The sequence below is a fragment of the Poecilia formosa genome, unplaced genomic scaffold (genome assembly GCF_000485575.1).
Source record: "Poecilia formosa unplaced genomic scaffold, Poecilia_formosa-5.1.2 Scaffold16, whole genome shotgun sequence".
Lineage (NCBI taxonomy): Eukaryota > Metazoa > Chordata > Actinopteri > Cyprinodontiformes > Poeciliidae > Poecilia > Poecilia formosa.
This window is the reverse complement of record NW_006799955.1, coordinates 3,470,988-3,490,705: the sequence shown is the minus strand read 5'-3', so window position 1 is coordinate 3,490,705 and position 19,718 is coordinate 3,470,988. Positions and strand designations below refer to the sequence as shown.

Below are 19,718 nucleotides of genomic sequence, written 5' to 3'. Positions count from 1 at the left end.
GCTCTGACAGGAAGTGGTAATATTATTTTACTGTTTACCTTGTCCTGACACGATGTAAGCAACTAAGACAAACAAAAACATTTTTGTTTACAGTTTTTCTGCTTCTACTATGCCAAAGTTCACAGCAAGTTACACAGAGTCCCATTCAAGTCATAGCATCTCTACGTTGACTAGTCAGTTTCTGGCCAGGTATATTGACAGTAGTAGTAGTAGTAGCCCCACCCACTGACTCTGCCATGTAGCGCTGAATGATAAAATACTTTAGAGACGTTTTGGAGTCACATCCATAAAACACTTTCATTGAAACAATTATATTTGTTTGTTTTCTTTATTAAAATAATTCCCATCAAATGTGTTGTATATTTAAGTAATTCTAAAAGGTAATTAATGGTATATTACTAAAGAAATTGTTGATTTGTGTTTGTGTCACTTTTGGACCTCCAAAGCCATAGACGAGGCAGTCATGAAGATATTACTTGTTACGTAATCAGTTCTAACAACTCACATAAATTTGCATGTCATCTCATAGATCACTTGCACAGAGTCAGTGCATGTTTGAAGCTGCTATGTCAGGAGCCACCCCTTTAATGGAGATGCGCTGAGATTAAAAATAACCCATTTACAGATGTAGTTGTGAGGCTTCTGTGTCATATAATGCCATTAGTAGTGCTGATAAATGATTGGCTTATTTGTCTGTCCTCTCTGACTTCCAACATCAGGGCATCTGTAGCACACCTCCTTCTTGGTTCATTCATAGGAAAGTGGATCTGACCCCTTTTGTTGTGTCTGAGTTTGGTGCTCCTTTTTACCTGATTGTTCCTGCTTTCTTGGAAAAAGTTGCCAGGCAACTCGAAACAGACACCGTCCAAGCTCTCTTGTCAGGGAAATGGAATCCTGAGTCAGGATCCCAGACATCCAACCACACCTTCATATTATTTATTCATTCTCACTCTGGGGCACAGCCAGGGGACGCCTGAGGGAGGAGATTAACACTGGATACAAGAATGCATGTTGGGAAATCAAAATGCCTCCGGAGGCCTAGAGCAACTTGTAGAAACGTGGTTTTGTGAGCAGGAGTACATAAGTTAAAATGATGATGAACACACAAGGAGATACTTTACAACTGGCCAGTACTTTTAATTTAAAGGTGCTTTAGCTGCAGATTTTTCAAAAGTATTTATACCTGTCTTGTCAGTTACCAATTTCTCTGTATTTTATAAGAATTTTATTTGAAAGACTGACATAAAGTAAAGGATAATTGTGAAGTGGATGGAGAATGATTCATTGTTTGTGGCATGCATTTGTCTTTAGTTCCTTTGAAAATCAGAAAAGCTCAGTCTCAGTCAGATTGGATGGAGAGTACATGTAAACAACACTTTTCAAGCCTAGATGCAGATTATGTCTTGATTTGACTGGATGATTATAACATATAAATATACTTTTATCTAAACTGTTCAGTTTTAGAAAGGTTGGCTACTTTCTGGAAGGTGAAACTCCACAATCTCAAAGTTTTTTGTTCAGTTTCTCTTCCCGTCAACTCTGACCAACTTTTCTGTCCCTGCTAAAGAAACTAATTTCCTCAGCATGATGCTGCTGTGAACATGTTTAACTGAAGGATAGCATGTTTAGGGTGAAGTCCAGTGCTAGTTTTCTTTCCAGAGTACCTTCTTCCACATTTTTTGCTTTCTTTTCTTTTGGCTTTCTTTATCTCATGAATTTTGTCTAATTCTGCTCTAAAGCCCTGATCTAGAGAGCACACAAGTAATAATTGTCCTGTCAGTTCTCCCTTCTTAGCTATGGATCTTTGCAGCTCCTCCAAAGTTATCAGGAATCTGTTCCTCTGATTAATGATCTCCTTCAAAGTTCCTCCTTCCAGTTAGTTTTGGTGAATAGCCATGTCCTCCCAGGTTTGCAATTGTTCTATCCTCCTCTATTTAGAGATGACATCTTGTTCAAGGCTTTGGATATTGTTTCACAACTCCACTAACCATGCTTAAGCTTCTCCAAATCTTTATCTTTGACCGATCCGCTGTGTTCCTTGGTCTTCGCGATGCTGTTTTTCACTTATGTTCTCTAACAAACCTCGAAGCTCTTCATGGTACAATTTTACCTACTACTGAGTTTAAACGGTGAGATGGTATTTGTTTAACCTTTAAGTGGCTTCTGGAGTCAGTTGGTTGCACTGGATCTTATTTAGGGGTATCAGAGTAAAGAGCACAAAAATAAAAATGATAAACAAATGTGTATTTGTCTAGCACCTAAAATCTATTCATAAAAGTTTATGATTTTAATAAAACAAATGTTAAAAGAGCTTAGATACGTTTTCAGTCCTAAATAAATAACTTCTATCTTATTTCAATTAAAAGGCACATCCTTGCAAACGTATTCTGTTGTGGTATTCATGGAGTTTTAGTATTTTCTGAAACGTCTGAGCTTGACAAAGAATGTAACTTGCAACAAAGCTGCTGTCTACGCAGCTTGTAATTAATTCCTCCATGAAGCATGTGAATGCCACAGCAGGACTGGAAAGATCTGTTTTACGCTAATAAAGGAGTGATTGTGTCTGTTCGGCTTTAGACCGCGATGATGTTTCAGCTTGAAGTACAAGTGTTGCACAAGCTTTCACATACACGAATAATCTTCTATATCTGGCTTTCACACAGCGCTACCGCATACAACCCTTCTCCTAACAGTTTGTGCATTTTTGTGAAGGCACTTGCGGGTCAAAGCCTCATTGTTTATTGTTGGAGAGGAGAGCAGAGAGGTGCAATAGGCCTGAGCCCTCAGCCACACCATCCCTCTGCTTGTCCACACATCAGGCCTGCTAAGAGCACTATTAGCACCATAACAGCTCTCATCAACTTTGAATTAGTTTCTTTTTTTTTTTTTTCAGTGGGCACTGCAGGGACTTTGGATGATCTCATCACCTTTAAAGTTACCAATGTTGTGTGAATAAAATGATTTCCTTGCCAACCTTTTAAGCGTCTGCACTGTTACTGTCATGATTGTATTGACTACTCTGTAGTATGACAAATCTAAAGTAGTTGTTTCATGTGTAAAATGCATTAAATAACTAGAGGGGTTCTTACATAATTGTAATCAATACGTCGAACTGCCTCCCTGCCTCCCTGCCTGATTGTAACATCCTAAAACCGTCAGTGTTCCTGCTCTGTGGCTGAGTAGAGCGAGCTCCACACCAGATGGGTGTCATTATGAGAGAGAGTGATGCAATTAGCTGTTAGTCGCCAGAACTTGCATAACTTGTATGCTGTGAAAGTGCAGGCAACAGTGTGAGCCTCATAAATGTAGTGAGAATGAGGCTTGATGGATGAAAAATAAAAAATCCCCAACACAGCAATAGAAGATGTTTTTATTTATTTATTTATTTTATCTGTTTTGGAGATTTTTTTAGCTTTTTGCATCTTCCAATTCAACTTCGCTGGAGATGAATAAGTGTTGAAATTCACAGAGGAGTCACATTTTAACACAACTAGCCTACAAATAGAATAGAGATGCATTAATCATAAATTCATAGAAGCTCTGACTTGCTGCTTCCAGTTGGAGTAGACCAATATATTTGTACAAATAAAACTAGAAATGTTCTGACAATATTGTTTTGTTTTGTTAGGGAATGAAAACACACACACACACACAAAAAAAAAAAAAAAAACGGAAGCCAAATAGCAATGATAGTGTTTTAAAAATTTTATTTTGAATGAGAGTCAATTGCCAACAACAAAACCTGAATAGCAAAAAGACACCAATTTTCCTATTTAGATAAAAATGCATATGGAGTATTTCATGACATTTGTATTAAAAAAGCCAAAGTGTATGGGGGGGGGAAATGCCAAGGAATATTTATTCAAAATATACATCACATCTGAGGAATAAATGTAGTTAGTTTCATTCATATATCCATAGTGTCATATGGGCGGTGGTGGCTATCTTCAGTGGTTATTGAGTGACTGTTGGGGTTAGACTCTGGTCACCAGTCCATCGCACTGTAGCACCTAATATTTATAAAGAAAGATGTAATTATTCATTAATTTCTCGAACACAAATGATCTATTACCGGCACATTATTCACTACCTAAAATAATTGTAAAGCCTGGATTTGTAATTTGTTTGACATTTTTATTAGCGTCTTGTGCCGCTGGCATCTCCAAATCTTGCAACAGTCTCTCTGTCTTCTTAGATGCTAATTATAGCCTCCATTATCATGGAGATTTCCAACAGGCTGGAACATTTTCTTATTCCTTGGCTGTTTTCATTGACAAAGATTGGAAAGCTCTGGACGTTAACACAAAGCCATTTGCTCTGTAAATTGATCTGGCTTCCTGCTGTCTGCTCAAGTCACTCTTGCTTCTGAAATAAGATGGGTTCCCCGTCTTATTGCAGACATAGTTTGTAGAACATTGTTTCCTCTTTTAAAAAGCTATTGTACTCCCTATGACTTCAGTTTTAAACTTCTTCTGACACTAAACACTTGATCATCATTGCCTCTTCTTTCCTCAGTAAATTGTTCTTTATTTATTAGGCTGTTGCTGGTCCTCCTTGATCTCTGAGTGGAAATGTATAAGTTTCCAACCAGTCGGTCAAACTAGAACCATACATTTTTGGTCATAGTCAGGACGTTTGATGGATGGAAAAATGCAATATTTCTCACTGATGTTGTCTTGTTGTCTTTTTGTTCAAACATTTCTACAATATGGAAATGTCCCAGAAGGTGTGTTTATCAGTCGGAGGGAAAGCTTTGTTTGTTACCGGTGCCATCTGTCTTTCTTTGTTTGGTAGGGTGGAATTGTGAACTTATTGTCAGGCAAGTCAGTGCGCATAAAATTAAAAAAATCTTTACATTGAAAGGTAAAGGGAAATCCCACTTGTTTTTCCTGTGTTTTGGTCCAGGCACTTAGTGTTGCATACTGTAAGTCACGGTACTGATCCGTCAGAAGATTATACTTGAGTGTGTGAGACCTAAGCAGCTTGACCTCCCTGCTTATTCCCGGCTCTGTCTGCCTGTCACTTTAAAATCCTCTGTGTGTTTGGACGAAAGTGTGCATGAGCTGCATTTGTTGCTGTCCTGGTTGATGGGTACTCAGCAAAACTAAAATATAAAGGGGGGGCTGAGACGGGAGAGCAGTTAGGCTAATAATACATGGGACCACTTTAGTAGCCAGTGGACCCATTAAGAGATTGTGCTGTACCATTTGGTAATAAATTACCCAAAACTCAGCTGTACATTCAGTGTTGACCCCGTGTGAATAAGCTTTGCTGTGACACAGTGACAAATTGACCTACATGCACTCAAAGCTACAGTAATGCAGCCTAATTTAGCAATAAACTGAGTACTTATGGAGCTAATATTGTCACTGCTGACACTTGTGTTCTCTCACTCACAAAATAGCGATAAAACTGTCTTTAATTCCTCTGCGCTTTCCACAAAAATGGCTTCTAGTGTTTTTTGTTTTTTTTTGCACGTATACAGATAAGTAAAAAAAAAACAACATAAAAAACGTAAATTTGTGAAAGTGGGATTTAAAACACACATCAAGCTGTAAAATCTGATTAGGGCTTGTCGTTTATTTTTCTGCTTCCAATCTAAACCCATTTTCACACTTTTTGGTTATAACTGGAAAGGTTGAGAATTCCTGATTTAATCAAATTAATTTTGGGATAATATGAAGAACCTGCTGGAGAAACTGAAAAGATTTTCCCTTGTCCAACCCACAGAGACCCCAGTTAGTCCTGCGGCAGTAAAAGCCAATTCAAATGATCCAACAGCCAGACAGACGGATTCTGTTCCAAAATAAATGAAGACTGATTTTCTCCCCTGGATAAGGACCGGCCGTAGGTTAAATACGTGTTGAAATAAGTGTGAAATGTTTCCTCTGAGCCACAGATGAAACCTGGGGTCTAAAATGCAGTCCCTTTATGAGATCGCCTGACAATCTTCTTGGACAGAATGTGGGAAATAAGGAAACTTTTAGCTTCTTCCAGACATCTCTGTCATCTGTAATCTGCAGTACAGGCTGCATCATTCTGAGCATGACTGTACTTTTATTTTCACCATGCAGAACAACTAGTTCTTACAGTGAAATTTCTCACAATTAGTCCATCCTGCTGCAGCAGGAAGCGCCCTTCACTTCCTGTCCTTCATCTTCTGATAGGTCAGAGGCCTGTCTTCTCCTCGATAGAAACATTTTGCTGTGACTGTATTTGGGCCAAACACGAGTGCTGGGCAGGGCCCCGAGTTGTAAACCGCCCACTGAGTCTGTAAGTGTTCTGCCTAATAGAGCAGAGTTGTTTTGGAGAACAGGAGAGAGGTTACCATAACAGAGAGGGGGGGTCTGCTGAAGGGTCTCATCTGTGGGTGTTTTTCTTTTAGCAAGTGTTTGATGAAGCTTTGGGACTTGTTTTACACTCGCCTCCCAAGAACATATAAACCCCTCCTCACCTTAGGGGAATTTATGTTCTCTTTAATGCCCCCTCAAAGAACTAGTTCAGGATTTTTGAAGCAAGTTTCTATTAAAAGGGCACAAGTAGTTAATGTGTTACCGGCAGTCGATAGACTTTTAATTTAGTAAAAAACCCAGACTAGTTGCTCCCAGATGCAGAAGCTAAAGGTCAATTCACGAGATACAGACACCAGAAAGGAATTTATTTATGTATTTATTTTATTTTTTATAATCAAATTTAAAAAGTTTATGCTGTTTAAACTGTGATCTTGTTTACATTCTTTGGTAGTTTTGAAGTCAATAGCTAACAAAAGCGACAAAAATACATTAAAATTAAGATGTACATCGATTAATATCATGTAAAACAGATAAACAAAAGATAAAAAAAAAGCCAGGGTAGAAAAGCCAGATTAAAATGGGTAGCCTAGATTTACAGACTGGGACTGAAGGAGTGTCTAGAAAAAAGTTTGCCAGTTAATCTGAGAGCTATTGGGGATAGATAGAAATTAAATAAAGGCTTACCCATTAAGGGTCTTCTAATACAGTCAGTAAGATAAACTGGAGTTCTTTTCTGATATAGTTTTATGCAAGTAAGCAGTCTTTGAGCAGTGTTTTGAACAAACTCCAGTCCCCAAGTCTCTGTGCCCTGCAACACTGGCTGACCTTCTTTGGTCGATTGGTGCCTAAAAAGTTGAATTTTTCTATTGGCTACAGCGATAAAGCTTGGTGCAACTTTGTCACAGCCCCACAGTCAGGTATGCAACCGTCTCGCTCAGGCACTCTGATTCTGTTAGCATCTTCGAGCCTTAAACTTCCTTGCACACAGTTGTTTGCAGTAGAGAGAGAAGCATCTGGAATGAGATTTAGTTTCTTTAAGGTGAAGTGCTCCTTCCAGGTTGAGGGGGAGTCTTGTTCATGAATGATGGTAGAATGGAGCAGTGAATAGAGAGGCAGATTAAGGCCTTGTCTGTAGTAATTTAGGCGTTAGGCGTTGCTTGTCTCTGCTTTGGTGAAGTAAGAGAAGAGTAAAAACCTTTTTACTTGACATACCGGTCTGCCTACATTTCAGCTGTAACCTATTGTCATGAGATAAGGATCAAGACTGACGGAAGATCCGGAGATCCCGGATACAAGCGGCTTAAATGAGTTTCCGCTTTTGGAAATATAAATATATCGAAGAGGTGTGACATTTTTTAGGGGACTTCTCTGGATAAAAAGGAGTCAGTTGGGGTGAGTCAGGGATCTCTGATCACATTGTCTCCTGGACAAATATTACTAAGAGGAAACACTGGGACAGGCCCAGAACACGCTGGAGGGATTCGATTTTTCTTTTTGATATGGGAACGCCTTAGAATCCACCACAATGACCTTGAGGCATGTTTTGTACATGATTGATGGTAGGATGAACCTTTTAATCCCATCCTGATCTCCTGCCATTTATCTAAATGGTATATTTAATTAAAATACTTTGAAAAACATGTAGCAGAGAGGAAACAGGTTTTATAAGTCAAGAGTCTAAAGGTCATTAAAGGAGATTTGGTAGGAGAAGACAATTATTTACACATGAAATTGATGTATTAGGTGGTTCATCAACAATAATCTTCCCCCTATGCATGATCCATGCTAAACATTTCTGATCTGAGTAAATAAAATATAAATTTTAATAAAATAGTGTTTTTTGCTTAATACTTTTGCTTTCTACAACTCTTAGCTTCTATGTCAGAATGTTTCTCGGAACACTTTCCATGTCCTGTTTGCTTGGGAACTGCCTCATATCTCCATTTCTGTGTAGACGATCATGAGCTTCTTTGTCAATTACTGCCCAAGTCAAATGTGACTGAGGTATAAAGATTCAGAAAACAGTGTTTGAGTAAGTGTTTGGAGTTGTGTAAGGATGGTACAGCTCCCAGTTGGTCTTACAACATCTCTGATAGCTTCAGCCTCCCTAATCTAAATTTATGTTAAATAAATATCTCAAAATGGTAATCTACTGCCGGTTAGACATTAAATGTTTCCGACCTTTCAACCAGACGCTACTTGAAGAATTCTGAACTATCCTGTAATTTGTTCTTAATCTATTCAGATTAAGAACAAATCTCCTGCAGTCTCTTTCTTCGGGACATCAATTCAAAAGCTTTAAACCTCCTTCGCAGTTTGTCTAGCTTTCACACTGTGGAAAAAATAGTCATATATTTACAGCTCTATATTCATCTGATTTCCCTTAACTTCTCACTGTGGAGACATACGTTCTGCTGCAGCTCCGTTATTGCAGCGTATTATCGTCAAGAGTGCTTTGCTTCTATCATCCGACCATTAACGTTGCTATTTTTGAACCAGCAGGACATGCACCTTATTGCAGCCGATGAAGACGTTCTGAGCCACAAGTCCTTTGGACCTGTTTTTTTTTTTTTTTTCCCCCCTCTGATCATTATGGTGTTAATCGAGTTTCCATGCCTGTATAAACTGATAAAGCTCTGGCATCATTTCGTCTAATCTAATAAGGAATGTACGTTTGACTCATTGGAACAAAGATTGCAGCCTGCGTGTTCCACTATTGTGTAATGTCTCCATTCTGATTCTTTTCATACAACACCAGTATCTGCTATCTTTCTTTTGGATCAGAGTTTATTGCTGTGTCTAATTCTTGGCAACATTATTTGAACCTTGCCTCCATCAGAACATTGCGAGGGAGTGTAAGCGTTAGCCTGCAGTTGATTCTGACAGTCATATGAATGGCACCATTACAAACAGCTCTTTACACGCCCCAGCCCACACAGGACCAAGTGAATGGAGGGGAATCTATCCAGTGTAGGCGGAAGCAGTTATGCCACCCCATCAATGATGCATTAGATTTGTGAAAGACCTAGCCAGGAAGGGAAACTAGTCGAGCCGAAAGCCATAGGGGCAAAACTGTTGCTCTGCGTGCTGACGTGCACCATCCTACAGATTAAGATAATCAGATTAAGCCCTGAAAAGCACTGACTGCAAACGGCCAACGTCACATCCATGTTATTTGACACAGAAATGTCTAGAAAGAGACCCTGAGTGTTTTTGTTTCTTTTTTTTAAAGAGGCCTTTACTTTCTATATTAAGGTCATAATTGTGGTGAGAGGGTCTCACTGTGAAAGAAGAGATTTCTCACACATCAGCAGATTTCTCTTCTCATTATTGTTCAGCCATATGAAGTCATTATTTTAACCAGCACCGACAAAGATTTGTGAAGACCCTTGTTCTTTCATAATGTTTTTTTTTTTTTTTTATGTACAGTGCTGTAAAAATGTAGTTCTCCCACAAAATATTTCTTTATCTTTTTTTTCCCCCTCACACTTAAATGTTTCAAATCAACAATTAAACTGTATTATTAAAGGTAATTGGGTTAAATACAAAAGACAGTCTTCAAATCACAATTTCATTGACTTTGTGGAAAAAAGCTGTCTGTACCACACTGATCCTGTGTGGAAAATAACTTGACACCCCTGATCCGCGTGAAACCATCGGTTAACAATGATTAAACATATCATTTGGAAAGAATAAAATTTTGTTAGCCATGCAGACCTGCAGCACCAAGACAAGATTTTAATGTTGGGTAACTTTGACATTAAAATGATTTCTTCTGAATATTTAGGTGTGTATCAGACTTGCTTGGAGCTGAGTTAGTAAAGAACGGGCTGTTTTACACCTTCTATTTTTGAAAAAAAATAAAAAAAAATCTTTGAAAGTATGCTAAAGTAAGGTTCTGAAGCTGCAGCTCTGCTTGCTGTACAGAATAACCCTGAGCGGTTGTGATGTTATTTTCACATCGTCATTTGATACATGCAGAGCCAGTAATCCTGCAGACAAACTTAAGAACATAATTACCTATAATTAAGGAAAACCTAATTATTGGTTCATTCTTGCACCTGCCTTGGATCACTCAAGCTTGTCTTTGACTTGTTTAGCATTTGTGTCAAGCAGGCATTTCACTCAGGGTTAATCTGCTTTAAACATCATATCTGTCATCTGACCTCGCTGACATCGCGTCACCATGTCACTGACCTCTCATTCATCCCACGTAGCACAACAGGATCAGCTGCTGTTGGTTGCTACGTGTCACAGGAGAAGATATTAGCACAATTTTTTTTTCTAAATTTTTGAATTGAAATTTACACTTAAGGATTAAAATATGTGCTTCATCACTTAATATATAAGCATCACTTGCACTTTTAAGAAAAAAAAAAGTAGAAAGTTTTGTGTAGAGGCATTTATTTATCGGCGAAGCTGCATGTTTCGGAGAACTACATGGGGAGTTACTTGCTATTCCTGTTCCTCTGCTGAATGCTATCACTCTGCAAAGATGAAAGCAAAAGCTGTTACTGATGAAGTTATCTTCCATCTGGGGCTTCTTTGAAAGTGCCTGCTACTTATTTAACTCCACCCAAGTCCCTAAAAATTAGTGGTAGGATGAAACTTTTATGTTGTTGTAAATAAGAAAACATTCACATCTTGAAGATAACCTCGTACTGCTGATTTATTTCTTTTTACTCACTCTGTGTGCTGACAGTTTCATTAAACTGTGCCCTTCCTTACAGCAGTTTCCAAATTTTCTTAAAGTCACAGTGTTTGGCGCGGCTACTGCCAAGGGGGATGATGACTTTTCGCCAGCCTGGGTGCATACCTGACATTCCTAACTCTTTAACAAAATGTAGGCAAGAGGAAAAGAGAAGAGAGTTTTTTTGTTTTGTTTTTTTTTAAAGGGAGTGGAGGCAAAACAGGGGAAGTTTCCTGGCAGGTTTTGCATCTCACCTTCTGATTTCCATATAAACCAAGCTTCTACAGGCAGAAAGAAAAAAAAATCCAAGCTCATTCAAACAGGAGGTATGATAAGGATTTGGAGCTTTTACTCACGGGGAAAGGGTTTTAACACAGAACCAATAATTTAACATCTCATTAAAAGAATCAAAGTGAGGGGAAATACCTCTTCGGTGCTCTTTTTTTTTTTTTGCTTGATAAATATGTGATTTGAAGAAAAGATTTACCCAGTTTGCTAGACTACTTCAGTCACATTATTGCTTGCTACACCATCTATCCCCAAAGTTATAGTCTGGGTCTCATCTGGGTTCTAGACTATTCTCAAACAAGTGGAGATTTCCCTCCACTTGTTTCCATCATCAGCATCCAAACCAGCTTTTCAGGGGAAGCATGCAGAGTTAGCAGAGTATATGGGATCAAGAATAGAGCTTTGAGGTACTTGACAAGAGAGGAGAGCAGGAGAGAAAACCAAGGTGCACAGCAAAGCTTAATCATATACTATGGTACTGCAGAACCTTTAATGCTGATTCGATTCTCCACGTAGCAGATCAAGTCATAGTCATCGGCAGTGTAAAAAAGCTAAAAAGTCTAAAAGCATAAGAATGACAAAAATCAACTTAATTTTTCCACCTATTAAAGAATCATCAAAAATAATGTAAAGGTGTAGCTTATTGTGAAGAGGTTTAAACCTGACTGAAATCTTTCAAGCTGCTGTCACAAAACGTCGCTGACCTTTGTTTAACATGACAAATTATTGCAAATGACTCTAGCTGTTCTTGTGGATGTAATAAATAAACATCATGAACAGTAGGGGGTAAAAAAAATACTTGCTATCCTCTTTATCTCTGTTTGGGTTTTCTGTTCGAGCTTGTTATACGGCAGACAGAGACAAAACGGTTAGTTGTTTGCCTTTTGGTCCCTGTTTATTTTCAGAGACTTAGCACCAGGAAGCTGGATCAAACCAAGTCTTCACTATGTGTTTTCACAGTGTCTCTTTGCTTTGATGGATAAGTAAAGTCCTGCTGTGCTGTGTGGCTGTACAGCTGAAAGCCTGCTTCTATCACACTTGTTTTTAGTGAAGGAGAATAAAGTGGCCCCGGAATCTGAACAGTGATATGTGAACTTGCAGTCTTTATATTGGGTGGCGTGCAGATAAACGGCTCAGTATCCCTGACCTGACTTAAGCTTCTCTTAGAGTCTCTGCTCAGCCTTTTAAAGACCAACAACTTTATCCTTTAACAACAGACTGCTATGTTAAACAGATTGCTTTATTCAGGCTACAGCACGGGTTGTTCATGATTAAAATCAAACCATCTTTCATTCTGAAGGAGGCATTGAACTAACAATGTTAGTTTCAACACTTTCAGTGAATCCCCTAATCCTCTAAAAAATGTCAAATCCGTCTTAGTAGCTATAGCAGCCGCCCCACTTGTTGTGTAGTTAAACTGATCCGAGGAGGAGGTTAAACCTCACAAAATAAAACAAGAAGGGAATAAATAATCTGCAGCAAAAAAAATAAAAAATGAAACGGCTGCCATGAGAGAGTTCTCCGTCGCCGTGAATGTTACACAAATAAACAACGTGGGTTAAAACATTTGGTCAAAATTCATTGTCAGACTTTCCAAGAACAATCCCCGTTTCCCATGGCATGTATTTGCTTTCTCAGGAAGGGTGTGGGCTGCTGGGGCACAGCTTGGGTCAGGCAGTAAAGACAAACAGGCAGCCTGCAGCCTGATTGGACTGACTTCTACTGAGATTATCAAAGAGACACTAGACGTCTTAAACGTGTGATGAATTGATATCAGCCTTTGCTTTTTTTTTTCTTCTCTGTGCTCCAAATTTAAAACTTTTTACACTATATGTCAGTGAAGGATTTGACAGCGTAGCTCTTTCCTTCTCAGCTTTGTGGTGTTGTACTCCAGCTAAATGCATTACATCTGAATTGGTACAGGTGCACGGACATGCGCTCATCTCCTCTTCCACACTGTACGCTTCCCCTGATTGTGAGCAGCACTCACTGAGCCAGGGGTCAAGAGGATTTCCACTGATTACAAACAAAGAGTCAACAGAGATTAACTGATCCTTAATGGATCCAAAACTCCCGCATTATCCCCTCGGTGCAGATTGGCAGATCTACATCCTGGAGTCGTCAGTAACCAAGAAGAAACTTTCTAAATGGGTGTTCATTTGTTCATTTTGAAAGTGTGTTGATGTGCACTTGGGAATCCCACAGTTAAAAACGATGAAGCTGCAAACAAATCTACAATGATAAATTGGCTATAATTTTAGATAATTTTGGAAAATATTGATAAAGATATGTCAGTTTTTATTTTTGCTTTTTTGTTTAAGGGTTTTGATTTGCTGGATTAACGTTCTACGCAGTTTGACCCACTGATTGAGATTGAAATTGTGAGCAAACCCGCAGGAAATGCAGTGACGGTTTCATAAGATATGTTGGCGTCCAAATTTATCGCCCAACCAATACAATGAATCTTTGTCCCTTTGTGGAAATGTATGACATCAGAAATTGTGGCACCATGCAACGGGAGGTTCAGTGCTGGATCTGCAGGTGTGACAGAGTGCAGCTTTTCCTCCCAGTGATGGCCTCATGCCAGGCCAGTGTGGGCTTGTTTCAGCAGCAGTAAGCCCTCAGTTTCCACCCTGCATGTCAGAGCCTGAGAGAATGCGATCACGGGCCTCTCTCTGAAAACCTTTTGCTGATATGGCAAAATGTTGACACAATAAAGGCAATATTAACATACGAAGATATTCAAGAAGATATATATTTTGCTCACTCATAAACTTAGAACATTAATTTTGTTTTCTACTTAAATTCAAACTTTTTCATATGGTTCCAATTATGTGTTTATATCCACTCATCCTAAGTATTAATGCATGTTTACAACTTCTTGAGGACTTTCTCCAATCCGCAAAGGGTCAAAAATAATAAAGACATTCTCAATGCATCTTTTGATTTTGCATCAGTTTGGTTCTGGCATAATTCTAGCTGGACATTTGACCAATCTTTTAATAAGTAATATTGCACGTCATTTAAATTAGTTGGTATAAGCATGAACCTTACTTTTCTTGCATGCTAGCCTATTTTATTCTTTCCAAACTAGTTTTGAGGCATGTTTGAGATCGTTTTATTGTTGGAACATCAAACTGTGCCCAAGTTCCAGCCTTCTAGATGTTGATGTTAAATAATTCTTCAGGAAATAAAGCAGTTTTTGAAAGAACCACAGACAGCAAGTAACCCTGTAGCATGACGCTGCCACAATGCTTCACAATTGGTACATGGTTCTTGGCTTTGAAAGCTTTGACTTGACTCCTCCAGATATTGATCTTGTCATTGTTGCCAAATATATCTTAAAGTTTGTCTAGTCTGAATGTAAAACATTTACCCAGACGTTTAGCATGAAGGTGGTGATTCTGATGGATGGCTCTCTCCCTCTTAATTAGTATCTATCTATAAGTCAATGTTTATGTTAAACTTACTTCCAGTTTCTGATTGGTGGCTCCTGTATTTTTCTTGTGCATTTTAAAGAAATTTGATTTTAATCTGTGACTGTTTTACAATAGTTTGTTTAAACTGTGCAACGGGACAGTGGTTCCGAAATAAACATCAAGAATGGTATAAAATGAACGTTGAAATAAAGTTGTGGATGTTTGCCTTGTCATGTAGTACCATAGATTTTCCTTCGGGTGGCAGTAACATAATGCTCTGAGGTTTTGTCTCTTTTACAACAAAACCAAGCTCCCAATATTCTCTCAACGCATTTGTCTCAGTGCACAAATGATTACCTATGATCAAACATTTTTTTATTTGTAGCTTCATGTTTTCATGCCTTTTGCTGCTTTCTTAAAGGTTTTATTGCAGCTGCGCTTAATATATTTGACAATCCAACAGTTTTTTTATGCATTGATTTATAATGAGAATATTCATGCTGTGAATTCTGATGCCTCGAGGCTTGGCACTGCTTTAGACCATTTCTGCTGGTGTTGCAGTAAAATTTGCAGAAACGCACAGCAGGATTACCATATATTAAAAACTGAACCAAGACGCATGGATCTGCTGGCATGCTTTGCAGAGATGCTTGGCATTGTGGGTTGTACTTAAATGTTTGGTTTGTGTGTATGTGTGTGTGCGTTAGCTGCAGTGTGTACTCATTCCACGCCTGGTAGCTCCACTACAAAGTAAAGGAAGCGCTGCTACTCAGGAAAATGGGCCATTTTCTTCTCTGGGGGTAAATAAACTATCTCGAAGGAAGGGGATGTGGCTGTGTTGTGTTTGTTTTTTAGGAGGGTAAGGGCAACCTGTGCATGAACTAGGTCGCAGAGAGACTTGGTATTTTTCTTTGTAGCAGTCAAAATAAGCTGTCTTCAATTATTACTAGAAGCAGCGGGTAATGATGTGTGTGTGTCCTGCTGCTTGAAGTATTTTAGAAGCTGGAAAATATGTGTATAGCTCAGTAACATACGAGACAAGTGAATATTAGCACTTCTGATTTCTTTGTTTGTGACAGTCACACACCTATGGGTTTTCAAGCATGAACTGCCTCTTTATCGTCACTTCACAGCATCTTAAAATGTCCTAAATCCAGGCTTTGACTAGGCAATTAACAGCATTCAGAGGTGGACACATGGAACTAGACACACTTTCCTAAACGTTCTTCTTCAGTCTCTTACAGAGATGCCATATTTGCCCATTCTCTTTCGTGTTATTAAAGCAAATAAAATTAACATTTACTGGTCCAAGTGAGTTCAGCTGGGCTTTTAGAGGCTGTTCAGATTTGACATCCTGAATAAGTTATCAGTCTGTTGTTGGAGTAATTTTGGTACTCCAACAAAAACCAGCGCTGCACTTTACTTCATACAGAGGGTCTGGGCTCTTAGCTGTTGAGAAATGATTGCTCAATACCCAATCATTGACTTCCTGGAGGGATGGACTTTGTTGAGGTTTTAAATTTTACCCAATTGCTAATATTCACTTGTTTCGTGTGTAATGTGCAAGTTCAATGCTAAGAAGCATATTGCCTTATTGCCTGCGCTCTAAACAACTTGGAGGGTTGAAAAGTGCTATACAAGTCTAATGTCGTTTCAGTTATTTTATGCTTTAATGAATGAAATCATCATTTAAAATCTGTTTTATGTATTTAGATTATCTTTGTCTGATATTAAGATCGGTTGATGAAACAGTTGTAGGCTCTAAGCAGGTTATTATTCTTTCATGGCGCTGTGCTTTGCATTTTAAAAATTGTGAGGCACTTAGTTTGTTGACATTCCATCTCTATCTTTGCAGCCCACCCACATATGTAGCTGCAGGACTGTATCCACAACAAAAACTTTTGGGAGCTGATTCCCATGTTTCCTCCTTGAATTCTTTGGTTAACATCACTCCTCCCTGTAAACTTCAGCTTTAAAACTCAACTTGTTTCACTTTAGTTGTTGAACTTCAGAAGTGATCTGTGTTGGTTTCCACAAAATCTTCCGGTAGTTACGGATCCTGATGGTTTTCGCAGGACAGCAGGCAGAGAGAGGCGTTTTTGTTTTGACAAGATTAACTCACACATCAGCAGGAAACAGCCACTTCCGTTTAGCAATCCCAGGAGGGTTCCAGCTGGTAACTTGCTCTGTTTGATCTGCCCTATCCTGCTGGTTATGTGGGTGATGTCTCCGCGGTCCACCTCGTTGGGATTTCTCTCAGGACAAAAAAAGCAAAATCACACACCTCCCTGTAGAGACGAGGCATAAAAACAGGACCAGCTGTAGACTTGACCTTCACTCCAAAAGAGGCTTGTTAGATGAGATGCCAGCTCGTTCTAAACTCCCCTCTGCCTGCTTAGAACCACACAGAGATATTTCTGCCTTTTTTTGTGTGCACTTAGCACACTTAGAAGCTTAGTGGGAAGCAGGAAGCTCAACTTGACTCCTCTCAGCAGCTTTGATGTGTGGAACTCGTCTCCACCCAATGCTGTGCTGCTATAACAGCTTGTAATAGCTTGTTTTAGTTTCTACTGGCCAGTTGAGTCTCCGACATGGTGCACATGTTGGCACAATGAAAGTTCAGCTGGAGGAGAGAAACATCGCTCTAATCCAATATGTTTAAGTAAATTGGATTTGAATGAGACGGTGACATTTTCAAATAGGTTTTGCATATGAAACTATTTACCAAAAATATTTTGTTTATATAGCTTGATTAGTACAAATGGTAAATGTACTTGTCCAGAGGACCCCAAAGTGCTCTACACTATATTCAGTCATTCACACATTCACAAGCTGCTGTATATTAGCCACAACTGCCCTGGGGCTGTCTGAGGGAAGCGAGGCTGCCATGCACCGGTGCCACCAGGCAAATGTCTTGCCCAAGGACGCAACGACAGAGGCGGGTGGAGCGGGAATCAAACTGGCAACCCGACAATTGTGGGACAAACTCCTACTAACATCGCCAGGTGGTGATGTAGTGCAGCTAAAGTATGGCGCTCAAGCTACATGCCAAAATTGCCCATCAACTCATAACCCAACATCCACCTAATACAAAAGTAGCAGCAATGTCTTCAGTTCAATTATGTGTTTACAAGCTTCATATTTATACATTGTTTTTCACTGTGAGGAAAAGGAAGTTTTCTTGACTTCCTACCAAAAGAATTTAAATCTGGATCTCTGGAGCACCCAGTCTGCATGTAATTTAATTTAACACAGTAGACAATGGCCTCATAAAATTAAATAAATAAAATGTTTTGCCATTATTTAGGTAGATGATGTAATTTCCACTTCAATTTTTACTCTGATATGTCCAGGTGTTAAACATCACTCACATTTAGGCAGTGGCAGTTTCTTTATGGGCGACATGGGCAACCGCCCAAGGCGGCATGAGCGCCATCCAACCCGGAACCTTCAATATTTTGCTGATGCAGATTTTCTCTCTCTAACTCTGAAAAAATGACAGAAAAATGAATTTATTTCTGCAAACAGTTCTAGTACAACTGTTAATTGCACTGACCACAGAAGATAATTTTGATAAAAGTAGTATTTATGAATCCAACAAAAAGAAAACTTAAAAGAATTGAACAGAAATGGCCATTATATTCCCTCAGTGAGGAAATTCAGGAGTAACATTGGCATGGTGATAGGAAATTCAAGATGGTTGAAGCTTATATTCTGTACGCTATTTTATATGCATGTGTGTTGAGGCTCTGTGTCATGGTTTGAAATGCCCAAAAGACTCCAATTGTGGACTAGAGACCACTGTAACTTGACCGCAGTCCAAGATGCAAATAAAGAGGTGTGAAAGTACTCTGGAGTGTATTCAGTCTGGTGGAGTATTGATTACACCGAGGCAGCATTTGTGTCACAGTCAGATGGACGGAGCTACTTCACAGAGGTGCAAGAGCAAAAAGTCATTAACACATCTCATGGCTCGGCGATTGCGTTCAAATTTAATAATTCAATACAACTGTACCTTAAGATTCTGTACAAAAGTAATTCTTTGTTTATTTTAATTAAAATAAAACAAAAGATACATAATTTAAACCCAAGAACTGGCAAATAAATGCATGTTGATGGTTTGCACAGCAGCTACAGTAATTTTTCATCTCAGTCCTTTGGTTGACCACTGTTCAATATTAGAATATCCAATTACATTTTTAGCTCATATGTGATGTGCAATTTGTTTTATTTACCTCTGAAAAAGAAAGTGACTTGAATAAATCTAAGCAACAAAAATGAAACTTGTTTTACTTATTAAACAAAAATACTAACTAAAACTAGTTTAGCAGGCAGAGAAGTTTGAGACATTTCTTGCATTTATAAACTATTTCAAGTCGGCACAGTGTATCTCAGTGAGACCAAGATCTCTTTCAACTTAGTGGTTCTAAGCCTTTAATTGGTGGCTGTGCTACTATGTCCACTTCCACTTTTACTTTAATACTTAACAGATTGTCTCACATTTTCATCAAGCTTCCTCTGATAAATGGTAGAAGTCGTGGTGGGTTCTGTGGTGGTGGATTGGTCAGGTGCTGCTGCAGCACAGCATCCCTAAACCATGGCACTTTCTATCAAAGTTAAACTTGTACATTTTATCTCTTATTGCACAAGCACACTTTCAGATAAACTATAGAAAAAGCCTGGTGTAGTTCCTATGATGATATTTTTAGAGTGTAAACTTGGTTTACATCTTGCTGTCTTCTCTGAAGATTAACTTGCATGTACAGCCAGACCCTGGTATGTTGGCAGTTGTTTTAAATTACTGCCAAATTCGATCTCACTATGATTTCAGGAGCTGGGCAGACTAAATATGTGAGGGTTAAACAAGCCAAACCTCCTTCATAATGCCTAGTAACAATGCTGTAGTCATGGGAACCAGATGTGATATGCCTTTTTGTAATTTAGCAATGTGGGAGTGTCCCAATTTATTCCTTACCTGGAAATGTAGTTTTTAAGTTACAATTCACATGTTTTAAAAGTCTATTATAT

The 19,718-nt window shown here is 38.8% G+C and overlaps 1 protein-coding gene across 5 annotated transcripts in view; it reads left to right on the top strand.

The window, feature by feature from the left end:
* The window catches only part of LOC103134340 (dedicator of cytokinesis protein 9), a 77,617-nt gene that overhangs the window by 882 nt on the left and 57,017 nt on the right, over window positions 1-19,718 (top strand). The gene's annotated exons all lie outside the window — the stretch shown is intronic.